Genomic DNA, 14,912 nt, shown 5'->3' with positions numbered 1-14,912 from the left:
GTTGATATATCACATACAAAACTCAGCGTTTTTAGTATATTATTTTTATATTTTCTTCATCATACCTTCATCACAAAAGTTTTTAAACAGCACAAATAATCTTAACTCTTTTCTTTAAGATATCCGCTTATTTTCTTTATGAAATAAAACATCCTATTGAGTACAACACTTATGAAAAAATGTCTCACATCAATAAAGTACGCTAAACAATCATTCCCTAATTGTAGTTTTTCAATCTCATTCATCTCATGCGTCTAAATCGCTCCCTTTCATTTCTCTTGATGAATAAAGCGGGGTTTACACGGGCGAGCAGCTCGTCGAGCCTGGCTCGACAACCCTGTGTTTGAATTGATGTTCGAGCGTGTAAACGGGCTATTTGGTTGTCAAGCGCGCTCGTCGAGCGGCTCGATGAAAGTCAGGCTCATCTTGACTTTTGTGGGCGGAGCTACATTGTTTGACGAGCGGTGTGAACGTGTGAACGGGTGTCGAGCATCGAACCTCAGTTGTTATTCAAACCTGCTAGAGGAAACATCATCAAAGAAATGCATAATTGCTGCCATTAATGAAAGTAAGAATGAGAAGGAAGTCATACTTGATTTCATACATGCATATCGAGCTCATCCAGCTTTATGGAAAGTTAAATCAAAAGACTATTCCAATAAAGTTGCCAGAGACAAAGGAATAGCAGACACTCGGTCTTTCATGTGGAGTTATGACCTTCCTCATAGTAATGAAAGGGCTGACACGATTCGGTAGATCAATGTACGTGTCTTCATCCATACGCAAATAATTGCGCCAGTCATCAGTGTCTAATTTTAAAGCAACAAGCAAGTTGGTATATGAAAATTTCACTCTTTTGATCTTTTTTTTTCCTTCTTAGTGCCACTGCTAAAGCAATGGCTATCAAATCGTCCTGGTCGAGAGACATGTTGACGTTGTTTTAGCACGAGGCACACTGAGGCTCGATGTACTGTCTGAAAGCTCTTCGAGCCGTTCTACAAGTAGGTTCGACAACCGGGCTCGACGAGCTGCTCGGCCGTGTAAACCCCGCTATACATTAGCTTTTATGGAAGTTCTTTTTCTAGTTGCGTTTTCCTGCAGGCACCTATTGGCAGTCTCACGTCAAGATCTTTATGGGAGATTCAATAATATGAAAAATTCAAGAATAAGTTCTACTTTGACTGAAACCTAGTGAAGTTTTTACTTAATCATTTTCTTGATTGCTTATTATATTTACTGAATATGACGACTTGATTTAATAAAACCTTTAACTAGCTACCCCTTCTTTTGAAGCATATTTAGCAAATGAAAATAGGAATACATGTGATATCTTTTACAATTTCCATACTAATGAAATCTTTAGTTCCATTAACAATGAATAAAGCAATTCTGTCACTACCTGGATATAAGCAAGCATATTTACGTGAAAAATCTTAATATTTCTTTGATAAAAAATACTTTTAATGTATAAAAAATATAAAAAACTATAGAAATATGATACACAATTCTTCAACTACCGAAGAGGGAGAAATTACAGTACACCATTCAAAATCAATACTAACTACCATAGGCTATTATTGTAAATCACCTTACGTGACAACCGAGTCCAACATATACACTTTCATAGTATCTGAAATTCGACAAGTTGAAAATTGAACCCAGCAAAGTTCAAAGACTTTGAACAACAGCCAGGTAAGATCAGATGATAGGGAACAGTCGACTACCAAGGTATCACCAAAGTAACTACCAAGGCATCACCAAATTGCTATCAATGGATACGGGGATGCAATAGAGGAGTCAGAATAATCTAATCTATGTACCTGTATTACTCAACTTCTCAGTGAAGAAGATTCGAATAATGGCAGTTATCTGGCGTGGTGCTGGGCACATCAGCTGAAACAAAGCCTAGTAATCTGGTGCAGTACTTTCTTCTCTATTATAAGGAGGAAAAGACAAACAATGACATCTGCCAAAATGGGTTCGATCACTAATAGAAAGGTGGCTTCAACTCGAACAATGGCAACCTTGCCTCCTAAAAAGTAAGGGCAAGTGATTTACAAAATAGAAGCAAGGCCAAAAATTTAACATTCTAGAAATCAACGGAAGTCAAATCTAAGTAATTGGCCACAAATATCCAATTGCTACACAATGAATCTGAACTGTACTGTAAGATACAACACAGTTATTCATTACTTTGGACAAAACAATCATCTCGTCAGTTCAGCTTTACAGCTGAAAAATTATTTTACTACTGTCATTTAACAAGGACATATAATGAAAAAATGGCGTTAAAAAAGGTCAAGCCTAAAGTTTTACCGAAAAATGAAATCTAGGAAAGGTTATCAACACTTTAGCTACTGAAAACGTTAAAATCTCTTTGCAAGTGTCTAGTTACACCAACTTAGTGTATGTCTGTAAAGCCTCATGGAAAAAGTTTTCTAGTACTAATCTGAAAATGTACAATGAGGTTTCCATAAAGAATTCTTGTGAAATGCAGTTTTTACCGTTTCAGACTCTCTGCCATCCTTAACAACACAAATTTTCTTTCTCAATCTATTTTGCCCTCCGATCTTAGTACATCTACAGTACTTTGTAAGTGTTGTTCTTACTTGGTAACTTCTTTTTCACAATCAACATTCATATAATGGATGTTTCCTTTCCAGAGTTCAAAAATATAAGATATTATATTTCTATTCATTGAATTTATGCCTTAGACAACAGCACTGAGGCCAAGAAGACCTTCAGCAATAAAGTGCAACTTGAAGGAAAACTTCAGTTGCAACCTGAAGTTGAATCTTAAAGAGGCCGGAAGGTGGGAAATTGGAATGGAAGTAAACCAGAGTCAAGAAAATGAATGAGACCGAGAGATGTTGGGATTCTGTACACTCTTTAGTGATCTCTAGTGTACACAGTGATGTGCAGTACAGTGCATTGATGGGACTACCTCGTTATGATGTCCATAATCCATAAAACCTTTCCACTAATCGTTGTCCTGCTTTCATAATTATCATGATTCTGGTTGATCGTTCCTTTTCAAATGGGACCGATTAAATCAACTGGTTGTTCATGGAATAACACTGAAAAGTAAGAATAAAAAATGAACTGACCGTCAAGGTTTCTTTTATCTGGTGTTTAAAGGTAGCTCATGAATGGCAGAGGCAAGGGACAGTGACAGTGTTCTAGTAGGTCAATGCCCTAGAGACTGACCATATACCCACATGATCAGTGCCCAAACTCCTCTCCACACAAGCTAGGACCAGAGAGGGGCAAACAATGGCTGCTGATAACTCACCAGGTATTCCTATGGGCTCGCCCAAACCCCTCATCCTCAGCTCACAAGGGTGGTGAGGTTGCAAAAACTATAAAAAAACTATCGAATCTGAGTGGGACTTGATTACCTGTCCAACAGAACGCCAAGCAATGACGTTTCCAATAGGCCAACGCCTTTTCCTCATTTTGCCATACATCCCACAATCCCATTTCAATTACCATCATCGGTGCTAGTCTCAACTGCTGAAAACTTTTCTTGGTTCATTACGAACTTGGATACAAAGCCAGCAACTGGTGTTACACAATAAGCATCCAAGCAAGTGGCAATTCGTCAAGAACTGGCAGGAACTTTGATCTGAAATACTTCGATTCACTTGACCCTGTTCCACCCTGTGTATCATTGGAGCCTCTATATCTTATATCCATGCTTCAACCGGTTTCTGCCAGAACATGCCAAACTGCCAATACGTAAGGCAAAATGATCTATAGATCAAATGAATATAGAGAGAAATCCAGAATAAAGTGAAAAATTGTGAGCTGCTCCCATATGCCATTACCTGGCATATTTAATTTTATTTCATTTTATCAAATAATTACTAATAAAATGTGCACAAACTCATATGGAACCAGCCTGAGACAATCAACTAAAATAAACATAATTCTAATAACCAAGCAAAGGAATAAACAATGAAATGGAAAAACATTTTGGTCCTGTGAAGTTTCAAGATGTTCCAATTACTTTGGATACATCCAGACATAACTGAATTTAATAAATTAAAACTGGTTTAAAAATTATCAAAGCATGCACACTCAAAGATGAAAGTCCTAAAACAGTACAGCCAAGAAAAAGTTTCATAGAAGGCTGTAATGGATTTTTTTATTTCATTTTCTAAACTTAGACAAAAATCAAAATGACCGAGAATAATGTTTTCTTCTATTGCAAGATTGTATCCGGATTTCTTCCCGCTACAAAAGAATGAAACCTACAACAAAATACTTCATTAACTGAATGTCTTGCAATGAAAACAAAATAAAATGTTGAGGTACGGTATCTTGAAACAACTCAAACATGCTGAAAAAGAATAATAATCTAAAGTTTAAAAGAAATACAATTTCAATTTTGATGTACTTAAAGAACAAAAACTGCTGGGCATATTGATATGAGTTATTGAATTATCACGTTATTAAAAATATGCCCGATATGCAACACAGTAAAAACCTCAAATCAAATATCAAAGGTTACAAGTGGGATTCCCCATTGATATTTGAACATAACTAAGTTACTGAGCAATCTATTTGGAATCCAGAACGCTACATTATCCTGCCTTAGCACTCATCAGAAAAAGTTTGCCTTGAATAAGGGTTTGTTTTATTGTATTTATGTATGGTATGCCTGGCCTTGATTGCCCTACATGGAATAAAAAAGAAGATAAGCATAAATCACACAAAAATACATCAAGGTACACAATCGCACTTTCCTGCACAATTCCTCGTGAACACTATGAACATGCATTTCATAAAATTATAGAAGCTGCAACAGAATCTCAATAAAAATATTTAAACGATTGAAGCACTTTCGCTCAAGTTTACCTAGTAGTGCATCAACATGATTTTAAGAATCATTACATCAATAATTGCTGATCAAGCTAAAAAAAAATGTTGATAATTATGATGAATTGTTTAATATCATCACAGACTTCTTTCCTGTGAGATTAGTGATGTATGTAAAATCAATAATCACTTATACATTACTGTCATATATTCTTTTACGAGATGCATCAAAATCATCTCTGACTCAGTAAGTATATCATAACACACTACTTTTTTATGTAACAAGGTTTACTCCAAGTGCTTTAGCAGAATTATACTGGCCTCAATGAAATATACATTTTCATACATTCTGCTTTTGTAAATTAAGTACTTAAAGGTACGTACTGGTTGTTGGGTACTTCAGCATATAAGGAAAATTAAAAAAAAAAATTCAGCGGGTGCATCCCTACAACAGACTACAAAATTTTGTATAGATTCTTTTTTTTCCTCCAATCTTTCCTTAACTTTGGACATATATTATTTTTCGTTGTTAAAAGGTGAATGAAATAAAAAGCATTAGATTTCCTTATCTATTTCATACATACAGTGCAATAAACTAAAAGAAGCACCCTCCTGTTGGTCAACATATTCAGTGATATTAATATAAATGGACACGAAAGTCAATGAAATAAATAGCCAAAGGTTGAACACTAGATTAAGGAGGGTGATGTTGATAATTATAAAATATACAGGAGGAAAGAAAAGATGTTTATATAACAATATAATATGAACTAGAATGAAATAAGAGAATATGAGACAGAATTAAGATTAACAAAATACATCAAGCTGAATTTCTGAGCACTTCACAGCGCAGGGGGGACCTGCCCCCATCTGATGCACTGACCCTTCCCTTACAAAAATTAATACTGAATACAATTCTTATTGAAGCAACCTAAATTATGAAGTGTTCAACTATAACTTACAAGAAGATACTCATGAAGCATATTTATTTTTATGGTTTAGGGATAACAAAACGAATTGCTGTCATCAAGAAGTGTCAAATAATACTGCTTTTCTTGGGGTACCTAGCTGCTTTTCATAAGGCAATGCTAGGACTCGAGGGGAGAATGAACGCTCAAATTACGTACTGACAACATGTAGCTGATGCAAGGGTTGTCATACCATTGAAAAAACAATACCCAGATACTAAGATAGGGAAGAACAGCACCTTATTTTTTGGCATCTATATTGGGAAAACTAACCTTAATACCCATATTTTAAGAATGGAAAAAACGTAATGTAAAATAATTATTCAACAATAGTTTTTAGACGAAAAAATACATAACCATTGGAGAATAATCTATCAAATATAACAACGAAAAACGTCCCTCTATGGCCCGTAAGATACAAGTTAGCAACGAAATATACTGTACCTATGGAGAAAAAAATTATAGTGCTGTTTCACAAACATCAAAGTATTAAATAATCTTTTCACTGTGTTATTTTACTAAGTAGTATTTGTGCCAACATGGGGTTTTGCTTTGGAATTCCTAATCAATCCTGACTGATCATAGATTTTCAAATCCTGGCAGACTGCATTACCACTTTATCAAAACCTACATTGAACGAGTAGCAACAAAAAGTAGAACAATATTTCAACTTGAAATTGCAACCACAAACTAACATGGGTACCATTCTCAATAAGAGACCCTGGTGACATAAAAACAAGTAACTTGAATAATTTCCAAGGAACGCACTCAATGTAAACATAGTTGTGCCATTTCCCACTGCCAAAGACACTTCTATTTAATAATAATACTAGGGCAGCCACATACTGTACAAGGATAAGAATAAGATTCAACTGTTTCACCAACGGATAAATTTTACCTAGATAATACTGTAGCATTAATCCTACGAATCAATTATGCGCTGCTGTGATAAAGCAATAATGTTGGATTTTCCTAATTTTCATCATCATCAAGTACGGGGTGTTCGATGTCGAACGGCCGTGGCCCTCTGCACAAAACTTCTCCATTCATTCCGGTCTTGAGCCTTCCTTTCCAACTCCACCATCGTTAGCCCGCACATCTCCTTGATATTGTCACTCAATCTAGTTTTAGGCCTTCCTCTCGTTCTTGTACCATAGACTGATCCAATTAGTAGCGTTCTTTCCAGAGTATTGTGTTTCCGAACCTGGTGTCCAATAAAAGTTAGTTTTCTTTCATCCAAAATGTCAAGTAATCTTTTTTCGATATTGATCTTTTGTAAAACTTCCACGTTAGTCTTTTTCTCAATCCAGCTTATCCTAAGGATTCTTCTGTAACACCATAGTTCAAAACTTTCTAATCTTTTCCGATCTGTAGCTTTTAAAACCCAACATTCTGAGCCGTATGATGCGATGGGGAAAACAAGTGATTTGAGAAGCCGCTTCTTTGTGTTTAGAGTGATATGTCTGTCCTAATTTTCATATCAAAACTAAATAGAAATCACCTTAACTATTTAGCACCTCAAAAGACCACGAGTAGAAGCAGCAGTCAATCATCTTGTTCGAGACAATCAATCCCCAATTACCTAAGTATCTCCCATCACTTTCTCTAATTATACCATCTGGTGTTAAATAACACAAAATTATATTTGCTCTACAGTTCCACTTATTTGCCCTACAATGGGTCGAAAAAATAATAAATCTTTTTCTGAAGTAGGAAACAAGTCTTTAAATTTAAATCTATTTTATAATCAATTTTCAAATCAGTTTATTCTAACCTACTATTTCTGTTAGAGAAACTTAGACATATATAACTTGAAGCACCACTGCGTTAACCTAATTCAGTGGAATTAGCTTCTCTTCTCCGATGACTGCTTGATTCCTTATAGAAAATGTACTAATTAAACAGATAGTACAATATTTCTACAAATAGCCTAAAATTCACACTTTAAAAATTCATTATGAGGTAATGTGATCCTTCATAAATAATTTCAGCATTCTTTACTGGTATTGACACCTTAGATATTTACCGAGCATGTTAACACCATTACAGTACATGCACATTTTTAAAATCTTTCTCATAATCAGTTTAGACAACAGAGAAAGAGGATCTGGAATCAAATGTCAGATTAGAATACAAATACTGTATACTATATTTGTAGAACAATGGTTTCTGATCTATGAAAAAGAATGGTTTCACAGATATTGGGGTAAGGTTATATAAAAGAAAAAGAATTTCTTTACAAATAATACTACAGCAAGAGATAATTGATCACTAGTAATCTGTAGGGAAACATCAGCTATCGATAGAATGGACGTTTCATAATCTTCGTATGAAACACTCGGGCGACTTAAATCCCCATTTACTCATACTTGCAATAAAATGCTTGAATTAAGCCACTAATGTTTTAATTCCCTTAGTCTAAAGGCAACGGCGACTCAACAAACAAAAACCATTCCAAAAGAAAACCCAAAGATTCCTGTCGCAGTAATTTTCCTAGTACCATTGGGCAACATCATCTGTCAGCTCTTAGCTCCTATGAGATGTGATGAGCATTCATACACTGCCCAACAAGTTGATCGCATGGGAAGTTGAATGAAAAGAAAATTAAGATTAAGTATCTCATTTGATAATCCTGAAGCCATGTGGACTTCTAGTTTTACCGAGGCATTTGTGTGCCACCATTTATGGGTACTAGTGCTTTACAATGAATTGTTCCTATTCACATGGATTTCCATGTAATGGTTCTGTCCACTGCTAGTCATGGTAGACTTGGAGCCTACCCTGACCTTGTCAATGATCACCCTTGGGATTGTGCCCGTCCTTGATCACTGTACAGCTTACTGTAAGAGAAGCCTCCTTGTCATTTTTCTATTACTTGATATCTGCTCGAACTGGCTTGCAAGTAATAGTTTCGCTTTTGGCTTAATCTTTGCTGGTTTTTCTTCATACTATCTATGAACAATCATCTGTAAAATTCTAAGTTGACTCAGTCATCTGCTCCTAAATAACTTTGGCATTCCAAACAATATTTTTGGGCTCAAGCCATGTCGTGCTGATGGAAGTTCCTTCATTAGTAGCTTCCTAGGTTATATGTGACTACAGTGATATATCCCAGAGAATTTACCGAAGGTACCCAGAATTCTAACTCCTGGAGCGAATATCCCTTAACATTCTAAGAAGGGATATCGCGTAAGGACGTAATGGACGTAATGGCACACCTCATAGCAATCTGCACCCCAGATAGAGTTTACGTTCGAGGAGGTGTGGCAAAAATAAAAAAAGGGGGGCCCTTCAAAGGCCATCCCCGTTTCCTACTACTATCGATAGTACAACAGCGCCATCCCCACGATAGTGGCCATTCCTTTTTTTGTAGCGATTTCGCTCGGTGGTATTTTCCTGTGATTGAAATTTTTTCGATCGGTTAAAGGATTATTATTATGCTTTCTTCATCTTCTTCCGCCTTCGGAAAGTTGAGTATCGGGTCTTTACTTTGAATATGTTTTAGCTCTTGTTTCTCAATGATATTGAGTATTTATTGTGTTTCTAGAGCTAGGTTATTACTGGAGGCGCCATGGGCGCTGTCGTTCTTAGGCATGTGTTATTTAGTTAGCGGAACGACTTCCAGTTTTAAGTAGCCTTATTTAATTCTCGTAATTAATTAGCTATTTAGGCATATTCTTGTGAAGACGTGATTATATGCATAATTTTTTCCTTTTTCCTCTGTCGATCGTATAGTTAGAGTTTCGGTGATTTAGGTAACCGAGAACTCGTCTAGCTTAGTTAGGCTAACCTAGACACTGTCTATATGTTCGACATTCCCCGATTACCTTTGTGTTTTGTTTTCATTCCATTGGAGACTGATACCTCCTGTAATGTTATGAAACTTCTCACGTCTCTTCGGAGATTTAAAGGTAATCCCTTTCCCTCTGAGTGTAGTCCCAGACTACAACCCTTATGGCCGTGCCTGAATATTATTCAGACATGGCTGACCTGGGGTTTGGTTTCTGCCTATCCCCTTAACCTTTGGTTGTGGATATACCAGCAGGTTTTGGGATTTGGTCAGAATCTCAGAGTATTTAGTCTTATGTCGTTGACCTTTCGACAGGGTGAGTTGATTGAGGGATACCTTTACTCCCCTGCCGACAAGGTTACCGACAATGGAGGTTAGTCCTCCATAGTTGCTTTGGTTTTGGTAGTATACCATTTCTCCTTGCGACTAAAGACTTGTCCTGTGCCACAGTTCCTTGGGCTGAAAGTAACCCCTTTTAGCCTAAGATAACGTGGCACTGGAATCCTGTTTCTCTTTGTGGGAGGAGGCGCAGTGTCGCCCCCTCCCCTTACTGTGTCGGCAGTCTCTGGGTTGGAGAACTGAGTCTCTCCTAGCACCCGGATTCTGTCGATACCATACAGAAACAGAGTTCCTTTTATAGGTGCTAAAACTGTCAAGTTTGACAGTTCCTTTCACAATTGTTACAGGACCCTTTTCCCCTTCCCCTCACCCCTTTTTGATGGTTTATCCATTGCCTTTAGGCTGACATCCTGCTTTCTTTCCTTAACGGTAGAGTGCTGGATGCAGCCAGACTACCTCTCTCATCCTGGCTGACGGCAGGGCATACTGCCGCCTGCCGGCCTGGCCGACATTGCCGGCCTGGCCGACATTGCCGGCCTGGCCGACAACCAAGATGGCTGCCGACAGTCCTGCCGACAGTCATGGACTGTCGGCAGCTGCCGACTTTGCCGGCGGCTACCGACGTTGTCGGCGGCTACCGACGTTGTCGGCGGCTGCCGACGTTGCCGGCGGTTGTCGGCATGATAGCCCTTTTTGCCGGCCTGGTCGGCAACCAAGATGGCTGCCGACAATCATGGACTGTCACCAGTTGCCGGCCTGGACGGCAGTGGCACCCATGACGGCTGTGAGTGGTTAGTCCCTTCTGTCCCCGAGGTTCTCAGTCCTCCCTTGGACTGTAGCTATAGGTTCTGTTGCCTGTATGCTGTCGGCAGGGCCGGCAACGCGGCGCGCCGACTGTATCAGTACTGTCGGCGGGTTGCTGGCAACAGTACTGTAGCTATATAGAAGCCTGAATGTTACATTCTCCCCTTCTATTAGAACCTCCTTTCGGTAAAAAGGTAGTCTATTAGACTTTTCTTCCTTAATTACTGTATATAGTTACAGTAAAGGATAGCCCTTTTTTCCATACTGTCTCTCTCTCTGTCTCGCTAGGTCTGCAAGGTATGCAGACATATCCTAGCCAGACCGGCAACATGCCGGATATACTGCTGTATAGGTAATACAGATAGCCAGTATATCTCAGTATAGAATATACTGTAGATAGAAAACTACTATATTTCTTATTCTAGTGGTTTTTTTCCAATATATTTTGGATATCTAATTCGGGCAATTGCTGAGCCTAATCCTATATTGAATGAATATGATTTCCTCAATATCCTGATTAGAAATCAGTTTTAGGATTATCTTGCAATATTAAATATTTCAGGCATGAGTAATACACTCTTATCCTGTAAAGGGTACAGCCCCCTTGTCTTTGAGTCTCCCTGATCAGGAAACTCTATGATTTAATATAGTAGGAAGACTACAGCAAATGACCCGAGTAGGATGTTCATTTATATGTCTATATTTTTCTGTTCCATCTAGTGCTAGATGGACCCTGCTGTCATATGCTGCCTTGTAGGCAGCACAATGATAAGACTGCATGACATAGGTACAGTAGTTGATATGTTGCAATTTACACTTTTGCAAATTAGAAACTACAGTACCATGTTACAGTAGTTTTTCCTAACTTACCTTGGGTATCTTCCAGCGAGTGTTCTGCTGATACCGTTTATATATTGAAGGAATAATTTCTTCAATAGTCTGATTTGATATCAGTCATCCTGACCCCACAGTATTAACAATTTTGGGATAGTTAATTGGTAAGTAACCCTTCTACTTGGATTTTCTCACAGAGAAAGCTCCATGTAAGTTAATACTGAGGGGAGGTAGCAGCATTTGCTCGCTGAGGTATACAGGTAAGTATCTCCTACTATCCCCTTATAGCTTCTATCCTAAGATATTCTGTTGTAGATGACATTTACATGTTGATTATTAAAGTAATAATCCATTATATACTCATTTGGTTTTCCTTTCTTTACAGATGGAACACCAGATACCTTGTACGGCAGTCCACTGCAGAGCCAAGGGTAAGGACTTTTACGGTCATAATACTTGCAGGTTACATGCCCCCTGCAATATTATTTCCGGATCCCTACATTATTGGAACCCACAGGGTTGCAATATATGTTGGACATTGATGTCTGAAGGTTTTGATAATCCCAAGTCTACAGAGACTAAGGATATAGCACAGTATAAATTACGTAACTGGGTGAGAGGCTTCCAAAAGATCTCTCCAGGACCTTTCCTACCTAATGATAGGATGCGTAAGCTATTATTTCCAGAGCTAAGTGAGGAAATAGTAGTGCCTCAGGAGTCAACTACGCTCCCTGATGGCGAGAAAACCTTTGGGATCGAGGACAAGAAGTGCCCTAAGATAGAAGAGAAATATGTTGTATCGGACTTTCCTCCGCCTTTGCTGGCTAAAGAGCCATCGATGTCAACATCTTCGTCTTTTACCCCTCTATGGGATAATGTGGTACAATTATGTATCCAACTGAAGAATCAGATAGAGAGCTTTAGTAAACAAAGCAAAAAGCGGGAAGTAAAACACAAGATAGAACCTCGTAAAGCTCCTCTTGTTGCTTCCCACGGGTCAGTTAAACGACCCATGAATCATGACCTTCCTTCATGCTCCTTAACCAATCCCTGGAGGTTTGCGAAGCTGATGTCGATTTCAAATGGCAATCTCTTCATTTCAGAGAAAATAGGTACTATTCCCTTGGACAAAATCCAATTTTGGCCAAGCTTTGAGGTTTTCCCTAATTGTTGGGTTCGACTGAGGTTCGAACCAAAGACAAGGAAAAGAACGGAACAAAAGGAGGTCATGATTCTTGATCATGATAAGGCACAGACTATCCTTTCGGATAATCTGAAGAAGGCGGGTTATTCAGAGACGACGGTTTTCTCACTGAATAACATACACTCTTCCTTTCTTGCTCCTGCTTCACTCTCCTTCCCCTTTATGGGGAAGGCATTTACTTCTGTTACCAAAGCTGTAGAGGCGGGTGAGTCATGTCCCACACTCGATGAGTGCAAGCCTTTGTCACCAGCTTTTCCCGGACAGGAAAAGGATTGGAAGGAAGTCCATTTGACATTTTCAGTAGGAAAATTAGACAAGGATGTCGCAAGCCGACAATTTAATGTATGTCTCCCTAAATTGTCCGATTTGCTCTTGTTTAATGAGCACGAGTCAAAGGAGAGACTGGTGACATCCCTTTCTCTACAAAACTACATAGAGTTGTGTTCAACTTACGAGAACACCCCAGACATGCACATGGTCTTAGCCAAAATGCATATGGCTACATTGGTAAAGGACCTTTACGCCTTTGTGAAGGCTAGGAGAGCACGTAGAGAGTTTGTGTTTGCTGCTGCAACGGTGAAACACGAAACAAGGAAGCTAATATCTTCCAACATTTGGGGTAAAGACCTCTTCCCACAAGAGGTCATTAAGGAAGTAATTAAGAATGCCGCCATGGAAAACATAAGTCTTCCCCAAAAATGGGGCATTCCCTCAAAGAGAAAATCTTCTGTGGTTGTGGGTCCCCATCCTAAAAAGAAGATCGAAAATACTGGAAATATCTGGGCTGCTCAACAACAGCCCATTATTCTAGTGACCAAGAGGCTACAGGCAGATGGTCAAAAGTCTAAACCTACTGGTAGTTCGAAGCATAAAGACGCTTCGGCTAGGAGGAACATTCCCTCAGGATCGCAGGACCTTCGATCCTTCGGTCCAGAGCCTATTCAAGATGAGCCATTGATGGGGAACAGAAATATCCCTACTATTATCTCCTTACCTTCCCCTACACTTCGAAACCCTCCTGGAGGAGTATACCTGAGAGCTATAGAGCATACAGGTAGTAAGAAAGCTACGGCTCATCGAGTCCCAGGGAAGGCTATTTTGTGTTCACAAGAAGGACTCAAGAAGTCTCTGAGTCATTCTGAACCTGTCGCTACTCAACAAGTTCATAATAATCTGCAAGTTCTGAATGTTAATCCTTCTGAACATATGGACCTTGTTCCAACTATGGGTGTTCGTAGTCTTGTCAGACCTGAAAGGTGTCCTCTGGAACCTTCCAGTAAACCACCCCCCTTCCTCCTGCCTAGGATTCATGTCACGGAGAGTAACATTCATCCTGGAATAGATACGTATCAGACTCACAGTCCTAAGTATCTTCATAGTGATGACCCGGTTCCTGGGACATCTCAGATGCAAGATATGCTTCTAGAAGTCTCGACTTTCTCCAGCTCTAGGGTTTCGTTGGCTAAAAAACCATCGAAGCCCTCAGTTACATTAGCCCCTTTTTCCCTCGGGAAGTTAAAAGGAGCTCGCGAGGTCTGTCAGGAGACTCAGCTAATCGATCAGATTCCCAAAATGCCAACAAGGAAAAGTGCTAAACTTTCCCCAGTTCGCAATAGTGACAGACCTAGTGCAAAGTGCACATCGGAAAGATGCGTTAAGAGCCTGGAGAAAACATGCATCACACGCTTGAAGAGATCAAAAAAGGCTGAGATCGGTCCCTCTTTAATCGCTTCTTTTACAAAAGTTAAAACACGAAAGTCCCGGAACTCTGCTGGTCCTTTCGTGGGCGGGAAAGCACCCTCCACACAGATCAGACTCCCTACCTCTGAGCTGGTACACCGAAGCGATATTAAGACGTCACAATCGAACGTCTCGTACAGTCTTAGTAATGTTTCCCATCCTTTTCCTGAAGGGATGGCACCTAACAGCAGTTCATTTACATTTGATCCACGATGTGAAGGTGGATACTCTATCACGGTCCAAGGCGATAGAGTTGGAATGGTCCATGGACGCAGACATATTCCCTCCCAAAATGGGAACAAGTCCCGGAACTGCAGTTCGACCTCTTCATCACGAGCGTCTTCAAGAAACTACCTCGCTAAATAGCCCCATACGAGGTTCCTCTAATGGGTCTGATAGACTAGATGAGGCC

This window comes from Palaemon carinicauda, chromosome 20 (assembly GCF_036898095.1).
Source record: "Palaemon carinicauda isolate YSFRI2023 chromosome 20, ASM3689809v2, whole genome shotgun sequence".
In the NCBI taxonomy this organism is placed as follows: Eukaryota; Metazoa; Arthropoda; class Malacostraca; order Decapoda; family Palaemonidae; genus Palaemon; species Palaemon carinicauda.
Note: the sequence above shows the minus strand (reverse complement) of the source record.